This window comes from Enhydra lutris, unplaced genomic scaffold (genome assembly GCF_002288905.1).
Source record: "Enhydra lutris kenyoni isolate GAN:26980312 unplaced genomic scaffold, ASM228890v2 scaffoldscaffold3, whole genome shotgun sequence".
NCBI classification, from domain to species: domain Eukaryota; kingdom Metazoa; phylum Chordata; class Mammalia; order Carnivora; family Mustelidae; genus Enhydra; species Enhydra lutris.
The window spans coordinates 78,514,789-78,541,264 of NW_019154087.1; the positions used below are offsets into that span (position 1 = coordinate 78,514,789).

The 26,476-nt window shown below is 34.4% G+C and overlaps 1 protein-coding gene across 1 annotated transcript in view; it reads right to left on the minus strand.

The window, feature by feature from the left end:
• The window catches only part of LOC111157037 (polypeptide N-acetylgalactosaminyltransferase like 6), a 1,188,224-nt gene that overhangs the window by 400,895 nt on the left and 760,853 nt on the right, over window positions 1-26,476 (minus strand). The window lies entirely within an intron of this gene.

A 26,476-nucleotide genomic window follows, 5' to 3' on the forward strand; every position in this document is an offset into this window, starting at 1 on the left:
AACATTTTTTACAAGAATTATTTGTTGAAAGACAATCCTTTCTCCATTGAATTATTTGGATACATTTGTTAAGAGTCTATTATGTACATCTGAGTCCATTTTTGGACTCTTTATTCTGTTTCATTTATCTACCTGTTTATCCCTATAACAATATTATAGGATCTTAATTACTGTAGCTTTATAAAAAACTATTAATTGAGATAGAGTACATCTTCTTTTTTCTTCTGTTTCAAAAATTTGTGCCTATTCAAGTGCCTGTTCTAGACACTTGAGATTTACATATAAAATTCAAAATCAGCTTGTCGATTTCTACAAAAAGGATGTTAGAATTTTAATTTGGATTGCATTTGAACTATAGATAAATTGAGAAAGAACTGGTATTTTAACATTATTGAATTTTTTTGTTGTTCATTAACATGATGTATCTCTTCAAATTCACATTGATAAATTTTTCTATTCTAGTGGGTTAAATAGCTAGTTTCCCTTAGGATTTTATTTGAATATTATCATATTGTCTACAAATAAAGACAGTTTCATTTTTTTCAAGCAAGTATAGTATTTTTTTCTTTTCTTTATATCATCACATTCCTTATAACATTACATTGTTGAATAGAGGTGTATAGAGGGGACATCCCTGATCTTTTCCTACTCTTAGAAAACTGTATGTCTCTCAACAATAAGTATGTTAACTGTAGGTTTCAATAGATTCCCTTTAACAGTTATAGTAATTTTCTTTTTATTCCAACAGTTTTTAATTTTTAATCATTAATTGATGTTGAATTTTTCAAGTGCCTCCTTTGTGCTTAATAAGGGCAACAAATGGGTTTTTCATTTCTTTAAAATTAGCATGCTAAATTACACTGACTGATTTTTGAATAGTAATTTATCTATCTATTCTTTAGATAAACCCCATCATGGTCATGATGTATCTCGTTTTAATATACCAGGGGATTCAATTTGATAATATGTTGTTATGGCTATCTGTGTCAGTATTCATAAGGGAAATTGATGTGTTGTTTACTTTTTTTTATAATGTTTTTGCCTAGTTTTGAGATCAAGGATAAAGCTGGCTTTGTGAAATCAGCGGGAAACAGTAACATATATAATAACAATAACAAAGGAAGGGGAGGAGAAAGTCAAAATCTACTGTTGCAAGGACCTTACGTTATATGTAAACTGATACAACAAACTACAGATACATATAGAAACTCTAAAATAACCATTATAAAAATAAACAAAATGGAAGAATTCATAAGCCCTGAGAGAAAACAGAATATGAAAATATTCAGTTAATCCAAATGAAGCAAAGGAATAAAGAAAAGATGGATCAAACAGAAGAGGTATCGGGAGGATAGATTTAAATCCAATCAGAATGAAATTTATATTAAGTGTAAGTTATTCAAACATTCCAATTAAAAAGTGAGATTATCTGATTGGACACAAAAAGGAAGACACCATATGTTGTCTTCAAGAAATGCGCTATAAATGTAAGACAAAGATGGGTTAAAAGTAAAACATGCAAAAAGATAGAACATGCAAACAAATCCTAAGAAAGCCAGAGTGGCTATATTAGTATCAGATATGGTGGACCCTAGAACAAGAAATATTAGCAGAGATAAAGATGGATATCTCATAATGATAAAAGATCAATTCATTAAGAAGATGTAACAACTCTACATGTGTATGTACATAATGAAGCTTTGATTTGCATGAAGAAAAAATGTGGCAGAAGCAAAAGAAAAAGCAGGCAAATCCACAATTATAACTGAAGATGCTGTCTTTTTCTGTTGATGAATAATACAAAAATAAGGGGAAAAAGTTGATGAAAATATGGAAGATTTGCATAACACTAGCAGCCAATGTGAACCTGTCATTTAGAACATTACACTACACAAAAGCACAACGTATTTTCTTTTCAAATGTAAATAGAACACTCACCAAGCAACACCATATGAATATAAAACCCCTTACCACATATATTTCCACTTTCCCTCCCCTTTCTTTGTGCCATTGCTATACATTCTACTGCTATGTGTGCTCTAAATTCTATACACTGGTGTTAATATTTTTAATATTCAGTTCTTCTGCAGATATTAAAAATGAGAATATACTTATGCACATATTTATTATTCTCAGTTTTCATTTATTTATGTAGATCTGAGTTTCTATGTGGTGTCTTTTTCTCCCATCCTAAGGAATTTCCATTAACACTTCTTGTGAAAGTATGTTAGTAATGCTCTTTATTGGTCTGATAATATTTTCACTCTGCGTTTATGTTTGAAACATATTTTCACTGGATATAAAAGTCTAGTGTGCTTCCCCCCACCTTTATGTTGGAGATTTCATTCTAATGTCTTTAAGATTGCCTTGTTTCTGAGGCAAAATCTTCTATCACTCTTACCAGGTATACCCAACCCTGAGGCTGATTAAAAACTCTTTATCATCAATTCGGTTATTAAGTTCCTTGATGTAATTTTCTTTGTGTTTTTTGTATTTGGAGTATCTTTGCTACAAGTAGCAAAATGGTATAATAGTTCTCATTAAATTTGGTAAAATCAGTAATTATTTCTTTAAATATTTCTCTTACAAATCCTAACCCCATTTTTGGGAGACTCCATGATAAACATTTGACTGCTTGATATTGTCTCCATAGTCACTGAACTTAATGCTGTTCTTTCAGGTTTTTTTTCCTCTGAGTTTCAGATTAGATAGCTTTTATTGCTATGTTCTCAAGTACACTGACCTTTCAAGCTGCACTGTCTAATCTAGTATTAAATCTATCTTGTGAATGTTTCATTTCAAATATTTAATGCTTCAGTGCTAGGCTTTCAATCTGACTTTTAAAATACATATATTGTTTCTATCTTCATCATGTTTTCTTTAAATCCTTTAGCATATTTTTAAAAGCTTAAAGTTCTTTTGTGTCAGTTCCATCTTTCAATCATTTCTGGTTTTAGTCCTATTAACTAATTCCCCCCCCCCCCGGTTATGGATCACATTTTCTTGCCTTTTTACATTTGTAAAGCTTTTTTTAAATGGATGCTAGATATTTTGTATTTTATGTTGTCAATGTCTGGACTTGTGTTGTCTTCCTTTTCAGAGTAGCAATTTTTGTTTTGGCAAATATTTAAGTTACTGGAGTATCATCCCAACCTTCTCAATGCTGTTTATTTGTTTGCTTGATTTTTGTTTGTTTGTTCTTTTGTTTTTTTAAAGACAGACAGGGGAGAGTGACAGAGGAGGAGAGAGCTGCATAGGGTTTGATCCCACCAACCTGAGATCACAACTGGAGCCAAAATCAAAAGCCGGATTATTAAGTGACTGAGCCACCCAGAAGCCCCTCAATGCTGACTTTAAAGCTTCGTTAGATCTGTCTTAGAGTAGCCTTTACTCTGGAGTTTGACACTTCTAGGATCTCTACTGAATGCCTGCATTTTTAAAAATTATTTTTATTAATATATAATGTATTATTAGCCCCAGGGGTACAGGTCTGTGAATCATCAGGCTAACACAGTTCACAGCATTCACCATAGCACATACCCTCCCCAGTGTCCACAACCCAGCTATCCTATCCCTACCACCTCACCCCGCAGCAACCCTCAGTTCGTTTTGTGAGAGTAAGAATCTCTTATGGTTTGTCTCCCTCCGGATCCCATCTTGTTTCATTTTTTCCTTCCCTATGTCCTAACCCCCACTGCCCTGCCTCTCAAATTCCTCCTGTCAGAGAGATCATATGATAATTGTCTTTCTCTGGTTGACTTATTTTGCTCAGCACGATAGCCTCTAATTCCATCCACGTTGAACGCCTGCATTTTTAATGAAGGCCCTCCACTTCAGTTGGACAAACCCCAATGTCTCTCATTCCTCTGTAGTCTTGGCAATTGTTCAGCCTACTGTCTCCAGTAGTTGCTCCTCCCCTAGAATTATGTAGCTTTACTACATGTGTATCAGTTTAGTATTTGGCAAAATACTCACAGGGACACCTATGCAGATTTTGGAGCCTTTGTATGCACAGTTCAGTTTTCTTCCTCTCTAGTATTCTACTCCAGATATTAGTCACCTTGATTTCCTCTAACTCTGACCTATTTCTTCAATTTAGCAAGTGTTCTGTGCTGTGTTTGGGTCTCCCTTTCCTTTACCATGGTTCTAAACGTGCTTCTTGGCAAATGTGTAGAAGACAAAGACAGTAGTAGAACTTGCATCATTTTTCCCCTTTCTCAAGGATCACAGCTCTATGTTGCCTGTTTTCCAATTGTTGAAAACATCTATTACATATATTTTGGGCAATTCTCTAGTTTTTGTTTTTAAATACCAGGGAGACAAATCTAGTACTAGTTATTCTATCATGGCTACAAACCCTATGCATTTCAATATAAAAATTATGACCAATTTACTGTTTCCTATCATACATCATTTTAAACTGAAAACACTGGTCAAATTAAAACAACAAACAAACAATCAAAAACACTGCTAGAGGAAGAAAAATACCATATGATTTCACTCATATGTGGAATTTAAGAAACAAAACAATGAACATAGGATAAGGGAAAGAAAAATAAGATAAAAACAAGAGAGGAAGACAGGCAGACTATAAGAGATTCTTAACTATAGAGAACAAACTGAGTGTTGCTGGGGGGAGGCAGATGGGAGGATGGGGTAACTGGGTGATGGGCACTAAACAGGGCATGTGTTGTGATGAGCACTGGCTGTTACATGTAAGTGATGATGAATCACTAAATTCTACTCCTTACAGTATATGTTAATTAACTTGGATTTAAATAAAATCTTGGGAGAAACAAAAAACAAACCAACCACAAAAACCTCCGCTATGTAATAATAACAGGGCAAGAAATTAGAAGTTCACTTGCTGACCTTTTAAAAAAAATTAGGGCCTATTTTTCAGAGTAGTTTTAGACTAACAACATAATTAAGAGGAAAGTAGACAGATTTTCTGCATACCCTATGCCCCTGAACATGTATAACCTCCTCCACTATCTACATCCCCCCACTAAAGTGCTACATTTCTTGCAAGTGATGAACCCACATCAGCCCACCATAGTCACCCAAAGTCCAAAGTTTACATTAGGGTTCACTTTTGTGTTATACATTCTATGGATTTCGATAAGTATATAATGATGTGCAGTCATTATTATACTATCATATACATAGTATTTTCACTGACCTAAAAATTCTCTGTGCTTTAACTACTCACCCCTCTTCCCACCTCTGGCAATCACTGATCTTTTCATTGTCTCCATAGTTTTGCTTCTTCTAGGATGTCGTAGTTGGAATCATACACTATATCATTTTTTCAGATTGGCTTCTTTCATTTAGTAATATGCATTTAAGATTCTTCCATGTTTTTTCATGGCTTGTTAGCTCATTTCTTTTAAGTGTTAAATAATAGTCCATGGTCTCAATCTACCACAGTTTATCTGTTCACCTACTGGAGAACATCCTGGCTGCTTGAAGTTTGGCACTTATGAATAAAGTTGCTATAAACATCCATGCGTAGGCTTTTGTGTCAACATAAGTTTTCAATTCTTTGAGTAAATACCAAGGAGTAGGATTGCTGTATTGTTTGATAGGAGTTTGCTTAGTTTTCCAAAAAACAACCAAACTATCTTACAAAGTAGCTGTACCATTTCGCATTGCCACAATCAATAAATGAGAATTCCTATTGCTCTACACTCTTGTCAGCATTTGGTGTTGTCAGTGAACCAGATATTAGCTATTCTAATAGGTGTATAGTGACATCTCAATATCATTTTAACTTGTATTTCCCTGATGACATATGATACACGGCATCTTTTCATATGCTTGCTTGCTGTCTGTATATCTTCTTTGGTAAGGTGTCTGTTAAGGGCACTGACCCATTTTTAATTTAGGTGGTTTACCTATTGTTGAGTTTAAGAGTTTTTTGTATGTTTTGGATCACGGTCCCTTATCAGATGTGTCTTTTTTCCTGTTGACTGTTTTGTTTTGTTTTCAAAATTTGCCTTGTATCAAAACATTATTTTAATGGAAAATTCTTTCAGAAAAAGAAAAAAAACAGTGATCTCTTTTTAGAGACACATTACACAGTTTAATCAGCTGTTAAGCTGTGTGAGGGTGAACATATTATATTATAAGCAATGTGACTAATTTGAGAAGTAACATTTTCTAGCTTAGTGATGTCATGGATCAAATGTAGCATATCAGCACTTCTGAGACTAGCTAAGTTAATGGTCCTCCTGTGGGTACAACATTTACCTATCAGATGGTAGAGTTATAACAAATTTTAGTTGAGAGAAATAATGAAAATCGGAAGGATTTTTTTCCTTTCTCAAGAAGCTATTACCATGTCTTCAAAAATGTTTAAGAGCCAACATCTAATTGGATTAATATGTAGATTAATAAGAATAACTTGTTTGTTAATGATGGAATATGAAGCAAGGAAGGTTTTATTTATTTGGTTTTATTTTTTAAAAGATATATTTATTTATTTTACAGAGGGGGAGCAGAGGGAGAATTCTCAGTCAGACTCCCTGCTGAGTGTGGACCATGACATGGGGCTCAATGTGAGGCTCAAAGTGGAGCTCCATTCCAGGACCCTGAGATCACAACCTGAGCTGAAATCAAGAGTCAGATGCTAAACTGAGTCACCCAGGTCCACAAAGTAAGAAGGGATTTATTCCTAACTCAGCTATGCCCTCAAATTTCTTTATCAAGTTAGACCAACCAAACCATTTTTTCTAACTTTATTTTTCATATCGTCGTCCCTTTTTAATGATCCCCATATGTCATAGTTTTACGTTTTGTAAGTTATACATGATGACAAAATAATGCTTCCAAAGATTTTGTATTTTATTAATTACAAAAAATATACAAATATTTACAATGGAGAAGAATATATTTATGTGGTCTGGTAACATACATAAAATTGTAGATTCAATGAGGCTAAGTAACTGGCTTTCTAAAACTGGCATGTGCATACACTTGGTGTACACAATGTTAAACAGGCACATGGATCGTTTGAAAGAAAATTTCTAGATCTTCAAATTCAGTATGTACTTATTTTGTAAACTCCATCTACTTAGGTAATATACTACTGTTGGTATGTTGCTTCCTATTTACAAATGCCCTTCTCTTACTTCACAAAAGAAAGGCAAGCTCCTTATTCTTTCTCAATCTTCAAAGGTACATTGTCCTGGAATAGAAAAAAAATTATGGTACACCAAAAAAAAAAAAAAAAAAGGAAAAATTTGAAATACTGATAAAGTGAATGATGTTAATTACTGGTGAATATATTTTCATTGCAGATAATGGGACAAGCAATAAGACTTATAAGCAAAAAAATTTTTTATAAGGATACTGGAATTAAAACATAGGTTTAAGGATATGAAGAGATACTGTAAAATTTCTGACTGGTTATAAAATAATTTAGTATATGTTTACTTTTTAAATGGATTGTAGGTATCAGATTATATTATTCATTTATTTTTTTAAAAGATTTTATTTATTTATTTGACAGACAGAGATCACAGGTAGGCAGAGAGGCCGGCAGAAAGAAAGGAAGGGCGAGAGAGAGGAAGGGAAGCAGGCTCCCCGCTGAGCAGAGAGCCCGATGCGGGGCTCAATCCCAGAACCCTAGGATCATGACCTGAGCCGAAGGCAAAGGCTTTAACCCACTGAGCCACACAGGCACCCCAGATTATATTATTTAAAACTATTCAAATCCACCATGAAACTGAAGCTATAAATTAGAAGTATTTACAGAGCAAATAAATGCTGAAAGTTGCAGGAGGGAGAGTGTTACTTTCTTAATTATTCACTTCTGTTGCTCTTACAACTAGAAAGGCCAAACTGGCATTGGGCTCTGCAAACTGGTCTTCTGGCTATTTATGGACATCATCAAGAGCCTGGCATGCACTGAGGCAATCCGTGGCATATTTCTAATGGCAGTTATCTCACAGCTCCTCATTATAGTTTGCTGTCATATATGAGGTCCTTGGCATTTGGGAAGCAAGAAATAATTACAAGAAGTGTAGAGAGGTCACTTGTTTCAAATTCCCAAGAAAAAAAGTTGGGTTCTCCTCGTTGATTTTTCAAGAAAAAAAAAAAATGACTTCCTTCAATATGTTTGGACCACACATTTTAGGGTTTTGCTGTGTTTTCAGATACTGCCACTTAGCCAAGGGAGATGATCTGTTTACAAATAAAGAAGCTTTTATTTTTTTGGTCATTGTTGTTATTTAAATTACATGTTGTGTAGCCAGAGATCATTTTTTCATGCAATTAGGCCTGGGCATTTGCCTTATGTTCTTAAATACCAAAGGTGATGGTGTCATGACAGATCCAATTATTTGACAATGGAAGAAAATGCAATGGGGAGAGAACATCTGAAGCAGCAAAATTTTCTCCAACATTCGCAATTGAAATCTGACCTAAATATCCTACCTTTTTTTAAAAAAAAAAGACAGCAGCATTCAAAACCTGGGCTCTCTTTTCGTAGTGTTGTTTTTTAAGTTTTGTGGAGGAAGGGGACATAGACAATAAAGAATAATCTGATGCATTCTGTGCAACTTCATTAATGTTCCTGTACTGAAGCAAATTAATTGATATTGCTAGTGTTTTCTGAATCTATGCTGGAAGTTTTTAAAGTCCTGTCTCAATGCTACATGGACAACAAATTAAACTTGACTCCTTGTGGACCTTTTCTCATTGTAATGTCTCTGTGGATATGGAATGCCAGTCACTAGTCTATTTAGACTATGAAATCCTACCTGACTAGAATTTCTTTTCTTAGAAAACTCGAACTCTAGCATTTACTGTAATTGCTACATGGTTTTCCCCAAAGCAAAATAATGTAGGCTCTTTTCTACATCTGTAAAGCACAAATAACTAATATTTAATGGCACAAAGAATGCTGAGCCTGAAGAGTTTCCTAATATAGTTCCCCAGCGGTTAGGAAGAAACAAAAAGAACAACTACTTATATTAACCCAAGTATAGAGATAACAAGGATTTTAATTAGTGAGAGTATCATATCACAGGCTTCACTATAGTAATTTGATATAATGTAATTTGTGGAAAAGAATGAAAAATAATCACGTCACAGTAAAGACAAATGGACAGAGGTGTACAGAGAACTAAGACAGTGTCATGCCCAACTGATGTCCCTGGGTAGTGAATTCATTAGTTCTGTGACTCCAGCCAATGAGAATATATGCTAATGGGGCAACTCCTGAGGACATCAATTATGTCTGGCAATATTTGGGTAACTAATATTCTCACTTATACGGCTAAATAATCGGATTTACTTAACCAGTTAACTTTTGGAGTTTTCACATGAGGTCAAAAGAAGATAATTTTACAAATTATAAATTTCTGCCAAATTAAAATAGTTCAGTTTTATTAAAGAGCCATTGCAGTGTTAAAATCCCTGATACACTGTTAAACATCTATATGACTCCTCATACAGGACTGAATAAAAAATTCTACAGAAGTTTAAATGAAGATATGTTCTACATATGATCACTTGCTTTCCCCCAAATCTACACACACACACACACATACACACAGAGTGTATGTATATATACATATATATATATGTGGATATATATATATGTATATGTATATATACATATATATATGGTGGCATTCTGATGGAATCTTCCAGATCTTTCAAAAATAATTTTCTATTCAAATTACTCATCACTAAAGACATTTGTAAATTTTACTATCACCTTCCCTTCCTTTATTCTATTAGTTAAACTAAATATATGCTCTATAACAATACATAAGATTTCTCTCAATAGCAATGTCAGAATGTTTTCCCTCTGTTGGCCTGGATTAAAGGGATGTATAGGTGGGCAGTGTGCAGATCATTTTTTTTTTAATGTAGTCTTTCATATCACTAAATTGGTCCAGTGATTCCTGTTCACTTACCCGAGCATAAATCCATGGTGTGAAGCTGGGGTACCCAAAGACTGCAGATAGAAGAAGTAGGTAGGCATAGCTCATAGTAATTCAAGCCTCTTAAAATTCTCATTTAAAAGGTATGAAAATGACACTATCCTACCATATTTTAAAAACACTCTCTTTGCAATATTTTTTTATCCTCAACCCACAAATTGTCCAAAAAGGATATTTCCCCAGATGTATGAACTATATAGCCATGTGGTGATTTAGACTATAACTGAACTGGATTTATATCTAATTTTTAAAATTTGGATACTTTTAAAACATAACATATGAGGTCTTAAAAATAATGTTGTTTTGAGATGTTTTGAGATCCTTTATCAAGCAAAAATTATTCTTTAATCTATAAGAAGACATAGTAAATAGAGTAGGGCAGTAGAAAATAAATAAATTGACCTCTATAAAATTCTGAAACTTACGTAGACAATAAATATTTATTTAATAATTCAAAAACATAACTATGATTTAAAACTTTATACTTGAAAAACTATAGTTTGCTGCTAAAGGAAAATGATTACAATGCTGAGTTTCCCAATCCTTATGAAAGCATTACTGTAAAAGTGATAAAGATAATGAATGTATAAATATAGAAGTATTAAAATAAACCTGGATATAGAAATGGGTATTGATATAAGTTAAAATATCTGATTTCCAATATTAAACAGAGTATTTTTCATGTAGAAAAATGACACATTCAATCACCAATATCCTTAGGTGCCACAACAGAGTGAATATTTGTGTAATCTTAAATTATATTCCTCCAGCTTTTGTAATGACATCAATCTCAAGGGTGGTGGAATAAAATAAGGAATTGTTACTGAGTAATCAGTGTGTCTACTTTTTGATAGAAAATATAAGTTAATGTCCACCATCATTTATTATCATTCAGGTACATTATAATACGTATAGTTAATTTTGATCATCAAAAGAGCGGAAAGTGAAGAAATAATTTTCTGTTTCCATATCTGTCATTGGGGAAATTTAGGCAGCATCACTGATGATTCTAATGATCTATCATATATTCTACATAGTCAGTTGGTAGGTACATGGAACATGCCCAGTTAAGGAAACTGTTGGCCTAAGAGCTAACAAATTTCCTCACAGGAGGAAATAACATATTTACTAATAAAGAACAGGTTGTGTTGAGGATGATGGAGTTGATAAATTTAGAAAATAATGTAAGAAGATGACAAGATTAGGGAGGAATAAAAGCATAAAATTCTATTGCATATTATGTTTGAGATGTCTGTAAAAGATCTAAATGAAGATGAGAGACAGCCAACAGGTCAACAAGATCAAAGAGAAAAGAAAAAACATTTTCTCTTACTCCTCTTTTTAGAATATAAACACTCTGTGGGTGGGGGATTGTCTTTTTTCTAATTTAATACCATTTCTCACATAACCCAGAGGCGAACACTTAATGAGTATTATTTTAATTAGAATTGAATTAGACTCAAGATGCTCATATTTCAATTCCTAAGATAAAAAAGCTGGCCATAAAAATGAAATATGCTTCTGGGGCAATTTGTCATTCATTTATTTTATGGGAGGAAATGCATAGGAAATTAGCCATACATGTTCATTTTATTAATCATAGAGAAATGTCTAAATGTCAAACTCAATAGCAAACAACTCTCCTTGAATGTTTTATCAGCTTCAGAATAGGTCAAAATTGGTGTGAGGAAATAAAAGATATAATTTTTATATATTATTTATATATATATGAATGTAATTCTTCTTATATAGCATTTTTAGAGCAGCTTTAAGTTTACAGCAAAACAGCATAAAGTACAGGGCATTCCCAGAAAATATATTTAAATGTCTTATTATCAGCATTAAATTAAGCACTCTGGCTTTGGTTTGCAGGAAGAAAGGAGGTGATGGAATAGGAGAGTTTTGGAAATATATTAATTTCTTTTCACTGCTAGAACATTTCTACTAGTGTGCTATGGATAGATGCCATTGTTCTAATTTGATAGAAGATTAAACAGAGAAATGAAAAAGCTTGTATTTCCCCAAAGACCCTCTCAATAAGCAGGAAATGAGGGCTATGGGTTTCAACTGAGAATGAAGAGTGGGGTGGAGATGGGGGGACAAGGGACTGACTTTAAGACTCAGGTTTCCATTGGCCTGTGGGTCATCTCCATGGTCCCGAGGGAAGGCTTCCATGAAGCTGAATGGTGGGGAACAACTGAAGTGAAAGCTACAAAGGACAAACAAGTTGAAGAGAGTGAGTGTAAAAGATATTCCATGCACGAGGGGAAAAAAAAAAAAGAAAGAAATAACAAAAATTGAGATCTTCTCTGCCACCAGGATGCTAGAGATGATGTTATGAACCTGAATAATTTCCCTGAACTGAAAAAAAAAAAAAAAAAAAAAAAGGCTGCAATGGCATGTAATTGGGACTGCCTAGGACTTCATTCTAGAGAGTAAAAGTAAAGTCACAGGGACAAGAGGATGAGTTGGTAGCAAAGTCAGAAATGAAGCAAGGAAGGAAGAAGACCCTGCCTGGCCAATTCTGATCCTGTCTCTCTCTTGTTCACAAAATTTTCATTGTTCCCCAGTGTCTTTAGAACGAAACCTAATTCCTTAACATGGCTGGTTATTGATTCCCTTGATGATTTGTTCTCAAAATATCTTCCAGGAGATATGTCTTCCTGCCCCTGCCCAGCAATAGACAAACTCCAGTCAAACTGGATCACTTAAAATTCTCTTTCTATCTGTGAGATTTTCCATGTTTTCCTGCATCTGAATTGCCCTTCTTCCCATCTTCACCTATCAAGTAAACATGAACATCAAGTACTCTTTGTCCTTAAAACATTCTCCTCCAGGCTAAGTATATATATATATGTATGTGTGTGTGTATATATGTATATAGATATATATACATATATACACACACACATACATATATAAAACATAATATAAATATATATATTTATACAGATAGATCATATGTATATATTATCTATAGTAATACTGGTAATACTTGTACCTTTTGTAAAGTACCCACTTGAGAAAGACATATATTTTAATTATCTACATATGTCTTACATCCCTCCCTATCTGTGATATAATTCTTTTGACAACTGGAAACAAGCCCCCTTGATTTTTGAGTCCTGGAATCATGTTTGAAATAGCAACTTAAATATGAAGAGTTATTGAATAGAGGCTCTGACATTACCTCAGGTTATTTTTCAGTCTGTGAGATGGAGATTAGAATATTTCAATGTGCTACTTCTTCTAAATGGTTCTCAAATTTAGTGCTCCTAAGAATAACAGAGGAGTATGTTAAAACCCAGAATCTTTGGTTCTTCTTTCTGGAATTCATATTTAGTGGATGAAGTGTAGCACCCAGAAATATGAAGGTAGGCAAGCCTTCAGAGGATTGTAATGCAGACATGGACCATGCTGAAGAAGCAGTTTTCCCCCTTGCCTGCGTGTCACAGAAAACTAATTGGCCACCACAGGTTTTTGCTCTTCCTTGTCTGTAGCCAAGGAATTGGTTGCCAGGCAAGAGATTACATTTCCCTGCCCTCTTGCACCTACACCTACGTGGGGCCAAGTGACTACTATTCAACAATGAAATAAGAGTGAAGTTCTTTTATCTTTCCAGGTCAAAGGATTAAGAAATAGTACATGATGAAGGTGATGGAGACACAGGGTGGAAAGAGAATCGATCCCAATAAGCAAGACACTTGCCACTGGACAGTAAGCTTCTACCCATTAGGATGAGTTGTTTGAGACTTTATATGAATGAGAAATAAACTTTTATCAGCTTTGTCATCATGTTTTGGGAGATTTTTAAACAATGGCAAATGCCATTACTCTAAATAGCATATTCATTTTTCAAGAAGTAGAAGAAAAGCATTAAAACCAAGGAGGTTAGATTTTGATGGTCTTGACCTATTAGGTAGGTAGAACAATATTTTAATTCAAAATCTGTGAGATAACAATACTTAAGGGATTTTGAGAAAACCTACCAATGGGAACATGTGTGACTGAGTTTTAATGCTAGTAACTTCTAATGAAAGCATACCAGATTGGTTAAAAATTCCATTATAACATTTTATTTACAGTTCTAGCAATTTTTAACTTCTATTAATAATAATTTACAGAAAGTTCTGTTATTCTAAGTGATTCTTTATGAAATCATGGACTGAGAAGAATAGCTTCTTGAAAGTAAATTTTAATTTCTCAAAGTTAAACAAAAAAACAAGAATAAGGCTAAATTCTGCAATAAACTTATTATAACAGAGGTCTCCCTCTGGTCCAACTTGATACTCCATGACTGGAACTACTTTTCTGAAGACATGTTTAGTTTCTTAAGTCTGAGCTGTTTTTATAAGCCAGGGCATCCTAGAATTGTCATAGCTGACTGTTTTCAAAATACTGTGCTAATTTGAATCTCCTCTCTTTCCTCAAATTCATGAAGCATTTCATGATGCAGTTATAACAAACTAGAGACCACAGATTTCCCCATACACATATCATGCACTATTGGATCAAACATCATTTATAATATTATTGGATTCTACAGGAGCTATTATTACTCCCTTTTGTCAGAAAAGTGTTGAGTTTTCCCAAGCAGAAATAAGTCTTGTAGCTCTTCATTTGCATTTCAGAAGTCTCATTTCCAGGCATTTACTCTTTTTAAGTAAACAGATGGATTTTAAATATTAAAAACCCATTTGGTATGACTGAAAACTTAACTGCTTACATTCCCCCATTACAGAATCTTTGGGTGTGAAATTGAAAAGTAAATTATACTATGTTCGGTCTGAACAGAGTTCATTTAGAGCTTTGTATTTGTTAAATTGAGGGGGAGATTTATTTTGGGACAAAGACTACAAAAGGAACTCCTGGTGGGCTGAACACTGACCCCAAACTATGAAGAGGTAACTACACTTGATTTCAAAAGATGTGAGTTGGGTAGATCTGAGATAAGGCCTTTTTTTTTTTTTTTTTCAAATACCAATTGATATACCATGGGCAAGGAAATGATAATAAAGAGGGGAAAAGAAGAGTGAGATTCCTTCTCACGAGGGTCCCCCTAGATTTGCCTGTCCATCTGCTAATGTTTCACCCTGTTGTCGTTTCACCAAAGTTGGTTCAGAAGCTTTGCATGGGAAGTCAGCCAATAATGATGCTTTATTGCCTTATTAAAAAGCAGCGCATGGACAACTGGGTCATAATATTTTTCCCATAAACCAACTGTTATGTCACAAAATGGAGGTGAGTGATTTGAGGTAGGGAAGAATAAGCAGCAAGAGTTGAGACAGGTTTTAAACAAAATATCTGTTTTGTGCAAAGATGCATTAATAAGTAACAGGAAAGACAGGTGCCATGGGCCCCTGAGTCCCCTTTCTCCACTGCTGTTTGGCTTAGAAGGGCAGATTTGATTGCTCTATTAGTCGGTAGACATTTCGTCTAGAGTTACACAGGGTAAAAAACTGGTCCATTATGCACATTCTCAGAAGTAGTAAATTTTCCAAAAGAGACAGTATAATTAGAGAGAGAGAGAGAAAGAGAGAGAGAGAAAACACTGGCATACAGAAAGTCATTCAGAGTTAATAAAACAGAACAGGAAACATAATGTTGCACTAAGACATTCATTTAAAGCAATCTGCAAATTATTTGAAAAAATAGCAGATGTAGGAAAATTTTCTGTGTTGCAAACCACCAGAATCGAAAGTGTCATACATTTAATGTTTAAGGTTGCAGAGTTTAGACTCATGAATAAACAGCTGCTTTTCCAGTGATATCCAGCATTGCTCTTTCTGGGAGATAAAAACATGAACTCTGACATCAGCTCCATTGGTGGCTAGCTCCATTATTTAACCTCTCTGACCTTCAGTGTCCTGGTCTACAGACATGCCTCTTTTCCTCTAAAAAATAAGGTTATTGTAAGGTTGTTGTGAGTTTTCTAAGAGGTATTGGGAACTCTATCAATGGCCAATTTGTCTTTCACTATGAAGTGACCATATACCAATAAAACTTTCTCAAATTTAGATAAATTAAATTAGAAGCATCAAATTCATCAAATTAATTTTTAAGAATTGGTAAAATTTACATATACAAGCAAGTGTAACTATCTATTTCTAAGGTGTAACCACTTTCTGGGACTAAGAATTAAATAGTGTTGGTTAGTCTAGCCTTGATGACTAGAGCGAAATGAACCATTTTCTTCTCAAGCAGAATTTTACTGTTACACATTGTATGCCTAAATAGAAGACAAACATAAGGTGGTTTCCCTATTTTCCTAAAGGTAACATAAAGATTTTTCTTAATGTAGGTCAGAGAGAATGTATAAATTTTGCAAATTAGATTAAATAGTCAATGTTCACATATAGTATTTAATTTATTTATGACTAATGTATTATTTATTTATATTTTTAAAAAGATTTTTATGCTTTTTATTTTTAAATATTTTTTAAACATTTATTTAATAGAGAGAGAGAGAGAGAGCGCACATGGGGAGGGGCAGAGGGAGGAGAGACAGTCCCAAACAGACTCTGTGCTAAGCGTGGATCCTGACATGGGGCTCAATCTCACAAACCTGATATCATGACCTAAGCTGAAACCAAGAGTCAAGACACTGAATCGACTGTTCCACCCAGGTGCCCCAGATTTTTTATTTTTAATTAATCTCTACACCCAATGTGGGGCTCGAACTCACAGCCCTGAGATTAAGAGTCGCATGCTCTACTGACTGAGTCAGCCAGGCACCCTAAATAATGTATTTCAAATCATGCACATAAAATACCATATTTGCTTAGATATAATGCTTTTTTCCACATCTACATTTCAATAAAAAATTTTAAAACTCACACATATATCACTGTCTTTATTATGATTAGATCTCCTTCTAAGTCACCTGATAGTTTCCAGATCTGGTCATCTCAAACCTATTTCAGTTGTTTGAGATACAGTACTTATAAGATCCATGTGTGATGGCATCACTGGAAATTATATTCCCATATATTTGGAGAGTAACCTTTTTCAGTTATTTTTGGCAGCATTTATTCATAACTTACACATTATAATCACTTGCTGTATTGTTTTCTACAGTGACCCAACATCCAACATGACGACAATCATACGTTTTTTATTGACTATTAGGTGACCACCCTTAGGCATTCATAACTAGCCATGATTATGAAGTCTTTTTAACATGTCTTCACCATACAATATTTTGTTTTTAAAATTAAAATAATTGAAAGGGTGGGCTATAGTATGAGACACTTTGTGAGAACTAGAACAGAGTATACATGAACTTCTTTTTGGGGGAAGTGGGGACAAATGCTTTACATTTAGACATAAAGAGCAGCAGGGGACTTTAAAAACTATTCTTCCTCCCATAAGTATTCTCATTATGCTAGGTTGCTTTATTTGCCAAAGTCTATTAATGTCAAACTTATCTTTATGAACTTATTGCTCTGTTTTTCACTTAAATATTCAGGAAATATATTTAAAAAACCTACTATGTGTTAAATGAAAACAACCCAAAATTGCTCATGACCTACAAGGAAACAGAGAATTGGATAATTATAATTTCATAAGATAAATGTCACAAGTTGGCATGGGTTTGGGATGATTAGGAACACAATAGCATGTGTGTGTGTGTGTGTGTGTGTGTGTGTGTGTGTGTACACGCACACACAGGTGCATGTACACACACATGTGTACTCACTACCCACTAGTGTGGGTAGTGAGTGGTGATGTTTCACAAAAAGCTTGGAGGAAGCATTGCTTAGCTAGGGCTAAGCCTGAAAGATAGGAAATTGTTAGCTAAAACAGGCACGGTTGGTGTTGATGTAAGGGGAAGTACAGGCAACCTAGAAATGCAAGCAATTTTTATGATTGAGGGTAGGGTATGTTTTGGCTTGTAATGAGAGGTTAAATTAGAAGGGTTCATGGGAGACAGACTGAGGAAAGCCTTGCTTAAGAGTCTCAGGAATTCTGATTATATTCTAAAGGGAAGGTGAGCCATCACATTATGTGATATGACAAGGAGTGACATGATCAGATTTATGTTGAACAAAGATCCCTCTGGCAATATTGTAAAGGAAGAATAGGAAGAGAATGAAACCAGAGACAAGGAGATCATCTAACAGATGAGGAATAGAAGGTGGCTTTCAGTAATAGTGATCTAGTCTATTTTCTTATTCTCCTAGAAATTTCAAAGCAAGGGTCTGAACAAGGGTCTTTTAACTTTCATTTCCTATCTAGCATCTGTACCGCTCAGAGCAAGGTCCAGAAGTCGGAGGGTTCCTTCGTATCTGTTAGTGTTCTTTCATATGACAACAGGGACTGTAGAGTTTTTCTACATAATTTTCTTAGAACAGATATTTCCACATATGAGCACAGATATATTCTTCACATTCTTTTGTTTTACTAACTTTTAAGTCTGTGGATATTATAATAATTTTACACTTGTAAGAAATAACCTGTAGCTTATCAAAATCAATAAATTTCTCTGCATTGTAAACTAATTTTTTAAGCTCCATACAAAATGTTTTGAAGTCTGTTTTCCAAATTAGGAGATCTAGTTTGGAGCAAGGAATTAAGAGACATTTCTATTTTTATTTTTTTTATCATGTTCAGAGATGTTTTTAGGCCAACTTTGGCTCTACTCTCCAAAAATGGAAGTCTATTTATACAATAGGCAAATTAGCTTTTATATTCAAGTACTCTCTGTCATTAGAATGCTAAAGCATTCTATGGAACAGCAAATACCATATAAGTACTCTTTCAAAGCAATCATTTCAATGAAAAAATGCATTTTTCTTGTCCAAGCCAAGAATTTAGAATGAATTTAAAAGTTTGAAGACTCTCTTGCACTAATCTGTTTTGTTTATTCACCATTTCCGGCACCCAGATCCTAAATTTTGTTCATATCTCATTCCCCTACTACCCTGAATGTCTTCCTAGCAATTCTTCAAAATACCCTATAGTGATTTCAGCCTGAAATGCCCTATTTTTTTTTCTGAACTCCTACAGCAACTATTGTTGGTAAATATTCATTTGGCCATAAATCATAAAGTGTCTCATGACATCTCTTCTATTTTACTCTTGAGTTGTTGGGATCTAGAAATAATAGCAACAACTATCACTTCTGTGGAGTTTACAATTTACAACTGTGTCATGTAAGTTATGATCTAAAACATCCAGTAAAATAAAAAAGAAAGATGGTATTCTCTTTTCTTTAAAGATAAGGAAAATGAGGCATTTATTAATTCTTGTGTTTAACAGGTGACACGGGATATAAAGAATAAGAAGACATGTTTCATTTGCTCAAGGAGGTTAAAGTCTATCTGAAGAGACAGGCAATGAAGAGTTTAAGTTTATCTGGAAAATAAAACAGACCAAAAGTAAGAGAACAGAGGCTTAATCCACCTCCCCTCTACCAGATTTCATCAGAACTGTCTTTTGTCTAGTTCATCAATTACATCCATATTGGACAATTCAATAGATGCTTTTAAGTACTTATCTTGCTGACTTCCCAGCAGTACTGAAAACAGTATTTTCATGTTGTCCCATCCTCTCGATTAGAGTCTGCTTTTAAATCAGTACTGCTCAGGCTGCTTTGCAGCATCTTCCTTCTTACCGAACCATTAAATGCTGGTGTTTTCAGAATTCAGTCAACAAACTTTTCATTTTATTCCATGAACTCAGACAATCTCATTCACTTTCATGACTCGATTAACATCTCAATGATAAAATTCCCAAACCTCTATTTACAGCTCCAATATACCTCTGAGCATCAGAAACATAAATCCAACTACAGACCTGACTTGGATGTTTTTCTGCTCTTCAATCTCCACTTGTTCCAGACTGAATTCATTATTTTTCCTCTCCAATCAGCTCTACCTCAACATTCCCTATTTTAACAAATAGCTCCACATCAACTTATTATTAAAAATCTGAAACCTGGCAGTCATTCTTGATAAATAGATCATTGAATCGCAAGTTTAATTTCTTAATATTCCTTAAATCTATCCCTTTCTTTGCAAATGCAGCTACCACTTTCTTATAATTACTTACTTCCTAATCAGTTTCTGTGTATCTAATCTTTCCCCACCTTTGTCTGGTTCTCAACATAACAACTTGAGAAATCTCTTTAAAAATACAAAGCAGATTATGCCACTGCCCTGTTTAAAGTCCTTAAAGGCTTCTCATTGCCTATTCCAACCAATGTAATGCGACTCCCAGCGGAGATCTGTCCCCTGTCAACTGTCCAGCTTTATCTCTAATTTTATATTTTTATAATTCTATCCTCTGTCTTAGTACATTTCCTTGTAAGATATGTAACTTTACTCTTATATATAACTTTACTCAAACCCTTCAATTTTCTTGGAAATGTGTTTGCTAAACTCTACTTGGTTAGCCCCAGGACCTCATTCTGCTTCCTTTGGGAAGTCTTTTCTAGTGCCCTAAATGTGCTACTATTTCTTAGTGATGCTTCCATTGAGCTTTCATCTTCTATTCTGTTATTCATATTTTATGGCAATTACTTATTTGTCTATGTTCTCCATTAGCTCTGTCTATATTTTATATAGGTAATGTCTTGATTTCTTCTATATCCTAGTTTCAGATTTTCAACAAATATCTGTTAACTTAATAAATAAGGGAATGTTATTCAAGCTACTAAAATTAATTAAAATTGTTAAAAGAAAGCATATAGGAAGAATAATTTCTCTTGTGGACAATAAAGGTTTTTCAGAAACAAATGTATCTTAAAAACATTAAAATCGCATCTAAAATTTCAAAGCAAACTTGAAGGAATTAAAATGATAGATGATATGGAAGAATGACATAAATTAGAATTCTAAAGATTCATAAGTGACATCATTGGGAACAAGGTAGATGTGGAAAAGAGGTGGCAATATAGTACTCTGGAAAGAAATACACATTCAGAAATCTCATTTCAGAAATAAAGACATAAAAAAAAAAAGAATGAGCAAACAAAATGGAAAGTTCTTTGAATTTCTCTGGGCTTTTGTCTCTTTCTCTGGCTTCCATTCTGGATAACTTCTTCCACTCTATTCTGCTATTTGCATGTGAACTAGAACTTTCATTTCATTTCATTTTTGATTTTTTAAAAAGAAATTGTTTTGTTTCTTTTTCAAATATATCTTGTCAATTCTGATGCATTTTTTTATTACTTCTTTAGGGTCTCAATTCCTGATTTTATTTCTTTAAACATATCAAACATTAGTTTTATGTGCTGAATCTGAGAATTCTAATTGTTAGGGTCTTCATGGGCCTGACTGGCACTTTGTTGTTTCTATTGATTTTGCTCAAGGTAGCTTATTTTCTGTATGTGTTGAATAATTTTGTATTGTGAAGTTAAGTTCCTTGGAAATATATCTGTCAGATATCTTTGAGGCATTTGTTTAAGTTGCATTCATTCAAAGTACAATTACCTCTGCCAGGTTCCTCTTGTCCTATCAACCTGAGACAATTTTCATCTTAATTTACTTGACTTAGGGCTTTTCCGGTCATATATGTCTGTGGATTTGGGTTAGGAACTCTCAGAGGAGATTGTTGATTTTATTTTACTTCTCCCACCATCAGAGTAGAGATAATAAACTCTACTTTTACAGGAGTAGTTCTTCCCTTCTTTCCTTTTTCCCTTCTCTCCTCTCCTCCTTCCTTCCTTCCTCAGTGAAATTGTTGCCAGCTGAGGGTCCTGAAATTGTGAAGAAGTCTTTCCAAATCTGTGCTCTGCTGGGGCTCTAGTTTTGGACAATTGCTCCTGGCTGTTCTATGATGTCTTAAGGTTGCAATTCCCAATTAAGCATGCTCTTAAATTGTTTAGGAATATTTGAAATGATGTGGTATCATTTTTTATTGTTTAATGACTAAGGAATGCTGTTAGCATGTAACCTCCAGGAGAAAGGGAGAGTCCCGAAGCAAAGAACTACTTCTGAGGAACATTGCTTTCTAGTCTTCTAGAGTCCAGACCAGACCTTGAAAACTGGCAAATGTTGTTGAGGCAAACTCTGCTTCCAGAACAAGTCTTACTATGTGAAAGTCTTACTTTACTTGATCAGCTATGTATAATAAAAAAATGCATATGCATATTTTTTCAGTAGTCTATGTATTATACACCAGCAGAGTTTTTTTCTGAAAGTTTAGTCTATCATTATCCCCAGAAATGGCGGGGTGGGGTGGAGAGGAGGAGAATGCTTGTCAGGTTGAACAAATTTTGAATATATATTGATGATACCTTATGTAAAATAACCTAGGGTGAAGTTAGCATTCAAAAAGTTAGCTGACTCTAACTGGGAAATATCAGCAAAACTTCTTGATGTCAGTGGACAAACATAGAATTCTGTCTCTACTGCATAGCACATAATTTGCTGATGTTAAATATTCTGCACCAAGGAAAATTCTATTTTCTAATCAATGTCTCTGGAAAATGCTAGTTGTTAGTTTTTACAAAATCAGATTTTTACCACTCAAGTCAGCTGATTATCTGAAGTTGGATGTAAATCAACTCATCAGCAGTCTCCTGAAGAATGTTAATGTGGGTCTGTGTCATTTCCCTATTATTCAAGGAGATAATATTAGTCACATTGTTTCAAAACCTTACTTATCATTTGCCTTAATTAAGAAAACAGGCTCATGTACATTCAATTTTTTTTATGATTAATGTAATAGCTATATCCATACAGAGAAATGCAGGGACTTCCCCAATGTATATACTGGCTAAGTGATAACTTACACATAGACTGGTATATCATATAATCTTTTTAATACTTTTAGCTGAAAATTTAATTCTTGGGGGGTTTTGTGAAGCCATTGAGTGTCAGAGAAAAACTAACGAATTGGTCAATAAATTAGCTCTTCTTCAGAATAAATGAATAAATCACATGGGTATATTTCTTGTACAAATACCACCAAACTTCCCATTGTTTTTGCAAAAGTTGAGGGAATGGGTTTAGGCAACATCTGCAGACATCCTTCTTCTTTGGAAATCTGTTTATTCAGCAATTAGCAATGAGCAAAGTAGTTAAGCATGTATGGGCCATTTTAATACTATATCATAAGCAGATTTGAAGACAAGAAGATTAGGCTGAAGAACATGTGTTTTCCTTACATTATTAAATCAAAAGATTCCATGCCTAAATCAGCCTGGCAAATCAGAAATAAAATGTGACAAGACCCAATTATTTCAAGAGCTCATAATTTAGTAACAGCATGGAAATTTTTATTTTCATAAATTAACAGGCACTAGCAATAAAACTACCTTTAGCTTTTGTGAGAAATTATCCCCTCTTCCTTATAAAAGGCAAAATAAGTCATTCTATGGCATCAGATAACAATTTTTACTATGCACAGTACCGTATAAGGGCAGAAAATTTCCAACACTTGTATTGCCTGTCTGTTTCAGTAACCATTTCTTCTGGAAATTTGTGTTCAAAGGGATATTCTATATGAGGGTACTTTGGGAAGTATAAAATGCCATAAAATTGCAAGGTGTTCTTACGATTGTTACCTTTCTCTTTGTTCTGCTTTCTCTGTTCCCCAGGTTCTAAGAAAGTAGCGTATTGCTTGTGACGTGCTAGGCTTGTGCTTCAGTACTTGTGGTTATTACTATTCCTTTTTGGGCAGAGGGGATTTGCATGTATTGATCTGGTATGAGAGTTTCTGACCCTCATCTTCTTCAGCGATCTGGGAGAATTTGAAATCATGGGCAAGGGGGTGGTTATCTGGTTCCTGTGCCTTTCACAGGGTTTTCCTGTGAGTTGGAACTAGCATGATGGCAGAGACAGCTTGCTTTGGCTTGGATCACACAGGAAGCAACAAGTGCCAACCAGTGAAACATCTTTGGAGGCTGTAAACAGCCACTAGGAGAAATCGCCACAAGAGAATAAAGTTAAAAGATCAAAAAACAATGATCCAAAGCAGCACACAGTGGAAGAAGAGAGAAAGGCATTAGCTATTACAAAACCAAACGGTTAAAAGGAATGAGATCTCTGGGGAACAGTTAGTTTAGAGAAAATGTTTATATATCTTACAGTAATATTATGTTGATAATTTTCCGAAAATAGAAAAAAAATTAGTGTAATATGGGTTGCTATTTGGGGCATGGATGAAGGAACATATGAAGGGAACAAAGTAATAGATGAGTGGTTTCATATATTTTGGATTTTGAGTCCTTGTCACTAGATTTTCTGATCTCTTAATTTATTCTCAGAAACTTACTTTTTGACTTTTCTGATGGTAAAAGCCACCCTATATCATTTTTTACTATGGAAGTAGTTCTAGATTTGCTTGGATGGAGATACTAAAAAACTCATTCAGAAATTCTTCAAGGTGACCCAGGTGTTTGGAAAGGTCTTTTGGAAAGGGAAGTAAGGTCTCCTCACTGTGGTGGCCTCTTCCCTCTGGTCCTGTTTTCTTCTCCAGACAGAGACTAGAGATAGAGACTGATAGAGCCAACTCCAGTGACTAAGACACTGTGGTACAGACTGTTCTCTGCTTTGTTCAAGGCACGTTGTCAAATCCCACCTTTTACCTTATATCCCGATAGTGGGAACTTCTGACCTGCAAAACCCATACTGACAACCAACCACTTTCAACTTTTATGCAAAAATCCCTTTTTTTCCTCATTATTCTGTTGGTGGTCATCCTAAGCTTTTCCTTAAAATCTCTTGGGATAACAGTTTTCTCATTAAGTTTTTTCTTCGTGGTAATATTTACAAGAGAAACCATTTCTGGAGGCTAGAATGTATCGAGTAGTCTACTCAGTGCTTCGTGTATATCATCTTTTCTCCTCCTCAACACTTCTAGGAAGCAGGTATCATTATCCACATCTTATGGAGAAGGATAAAACTCAGAGGAATTAGGTAATCTATTTGTAATCATAGAACTTAATAAATGGCAAACGTCACGATTCCACAGAGGCTTTCCAGACTGCCCATTCTTTCCAACATTCCAGTCACGAGCTTCTACCTTCAGACAACCTTGCATCCAAGCTCACTTTATCATTTATGAAATATATGACTCTGGGTAAATTATATAAAGACTTGAGTTGTTTCTTTATTTGCATTAAAGGATTTTTCTGAGCAAGAATATCATAGCATGTATAAGTTGCCTAGAGGAATATATAGCAACCAGAAGGCAGTTAATAAGTGGAAATGTCCCTTTGTAGATGAACGTCTACCTCTGTCTCCCCATTAGCGGTGGCAGAACCACTAGAGTGAGCAATGCCCACATAAGGCAATGAATACTGCCTTTTATATAATTTAAGGTTTGGTGATCTACTATTTTCTAGAATGAATTTGAGGCAGCTTCCAATAAAATGAAAGGAATACTTAAAATGTAGAAATAGAAAATGAAGGCTTTGAGAAGAGGAAAGAATAGGCTAATCATGAGGGATGAAACAGTTATTGCGAGAACATCAAATTGACACTGAGCTTCCCTTAACATCTAGGGTATGAATAATTTGACAAACCAAGTGAGCAGAAGCATTTGTTTTGATTATCTTAAACACTTAAAGGAAACATGGATAAAGAACGTTTGTTCTAATGAAAAGGGTTTGCTTTGAAAAGGAGATTGTGGTGGATATGAATTATAGACCAACTCTATATACTGATCAAATTCAATGAGCCATATGTGAACTTTTCCTTTTGTGGTAGTAACTGATCGATCAATTGAAAGTACACTAACCAGGGAAGCCCTTTACCTGAAAGCATGATACTAAGGCTCTAACCGTCTTAGGATAATAGAAAATGTCATGGAGGTCAACAAAAATGATACAGAATAAAACTTTGTAAAGGGAGATTCAGAGTCAAATGCATAAATCTTGAAGAAAGAACACTCAGCAGGTAACATGAGAATCTTCCATAAACATCACTCTTCAGCCTTAGCAATGGAAACAAAAAGGACGAAGTTTATTCGACTTGTCAGGAGGTGGTAAAAGAAATAGCAATAAACTGATGCTAAAGAAAATGTTCTGTTGAAAGTTTCTCCAAAACACTAGGTAGATTACTAAGGTAAACAAAAGACCTATACTCTGCCACCCAGTACTTATAAGCGAGCCGTTAAACTAGATTTTAAATGATAAGATAAAGGTGAGTGAAGGTATAATACTGGATGGCAGTAGAGAAATTTCTGTACAATGTCCGATTTTAGTTTTCATGTTCATTTAGGTAGTTTGTTTCTCTTCAGTTTCTGAAATATTTATGGCAAACTGACTTCAGGAGTAGGTAATCCATAAAGCCAAGAGATACCCAGAAAAAATATGGCTATAAATTACCTAAAGTATATAAAATTACAATTGCATGACAGTATATTGCAATTTTAATCTAACAAATGTTTATCTGAAAGGCATCAGGTATTTTTTTAAGCTGGATGTAAGACCATAAGACCATAGAACTATCATTATAAAAGGGAGTAAAATTAATAAAATAACTTATCAGTCCTCTTTTTAAAAAACTGAAGTATAGGGGCACCTGGGTTGCTCAGCTGTTAAGTATCTGCCTTTGGACCAGGTCATG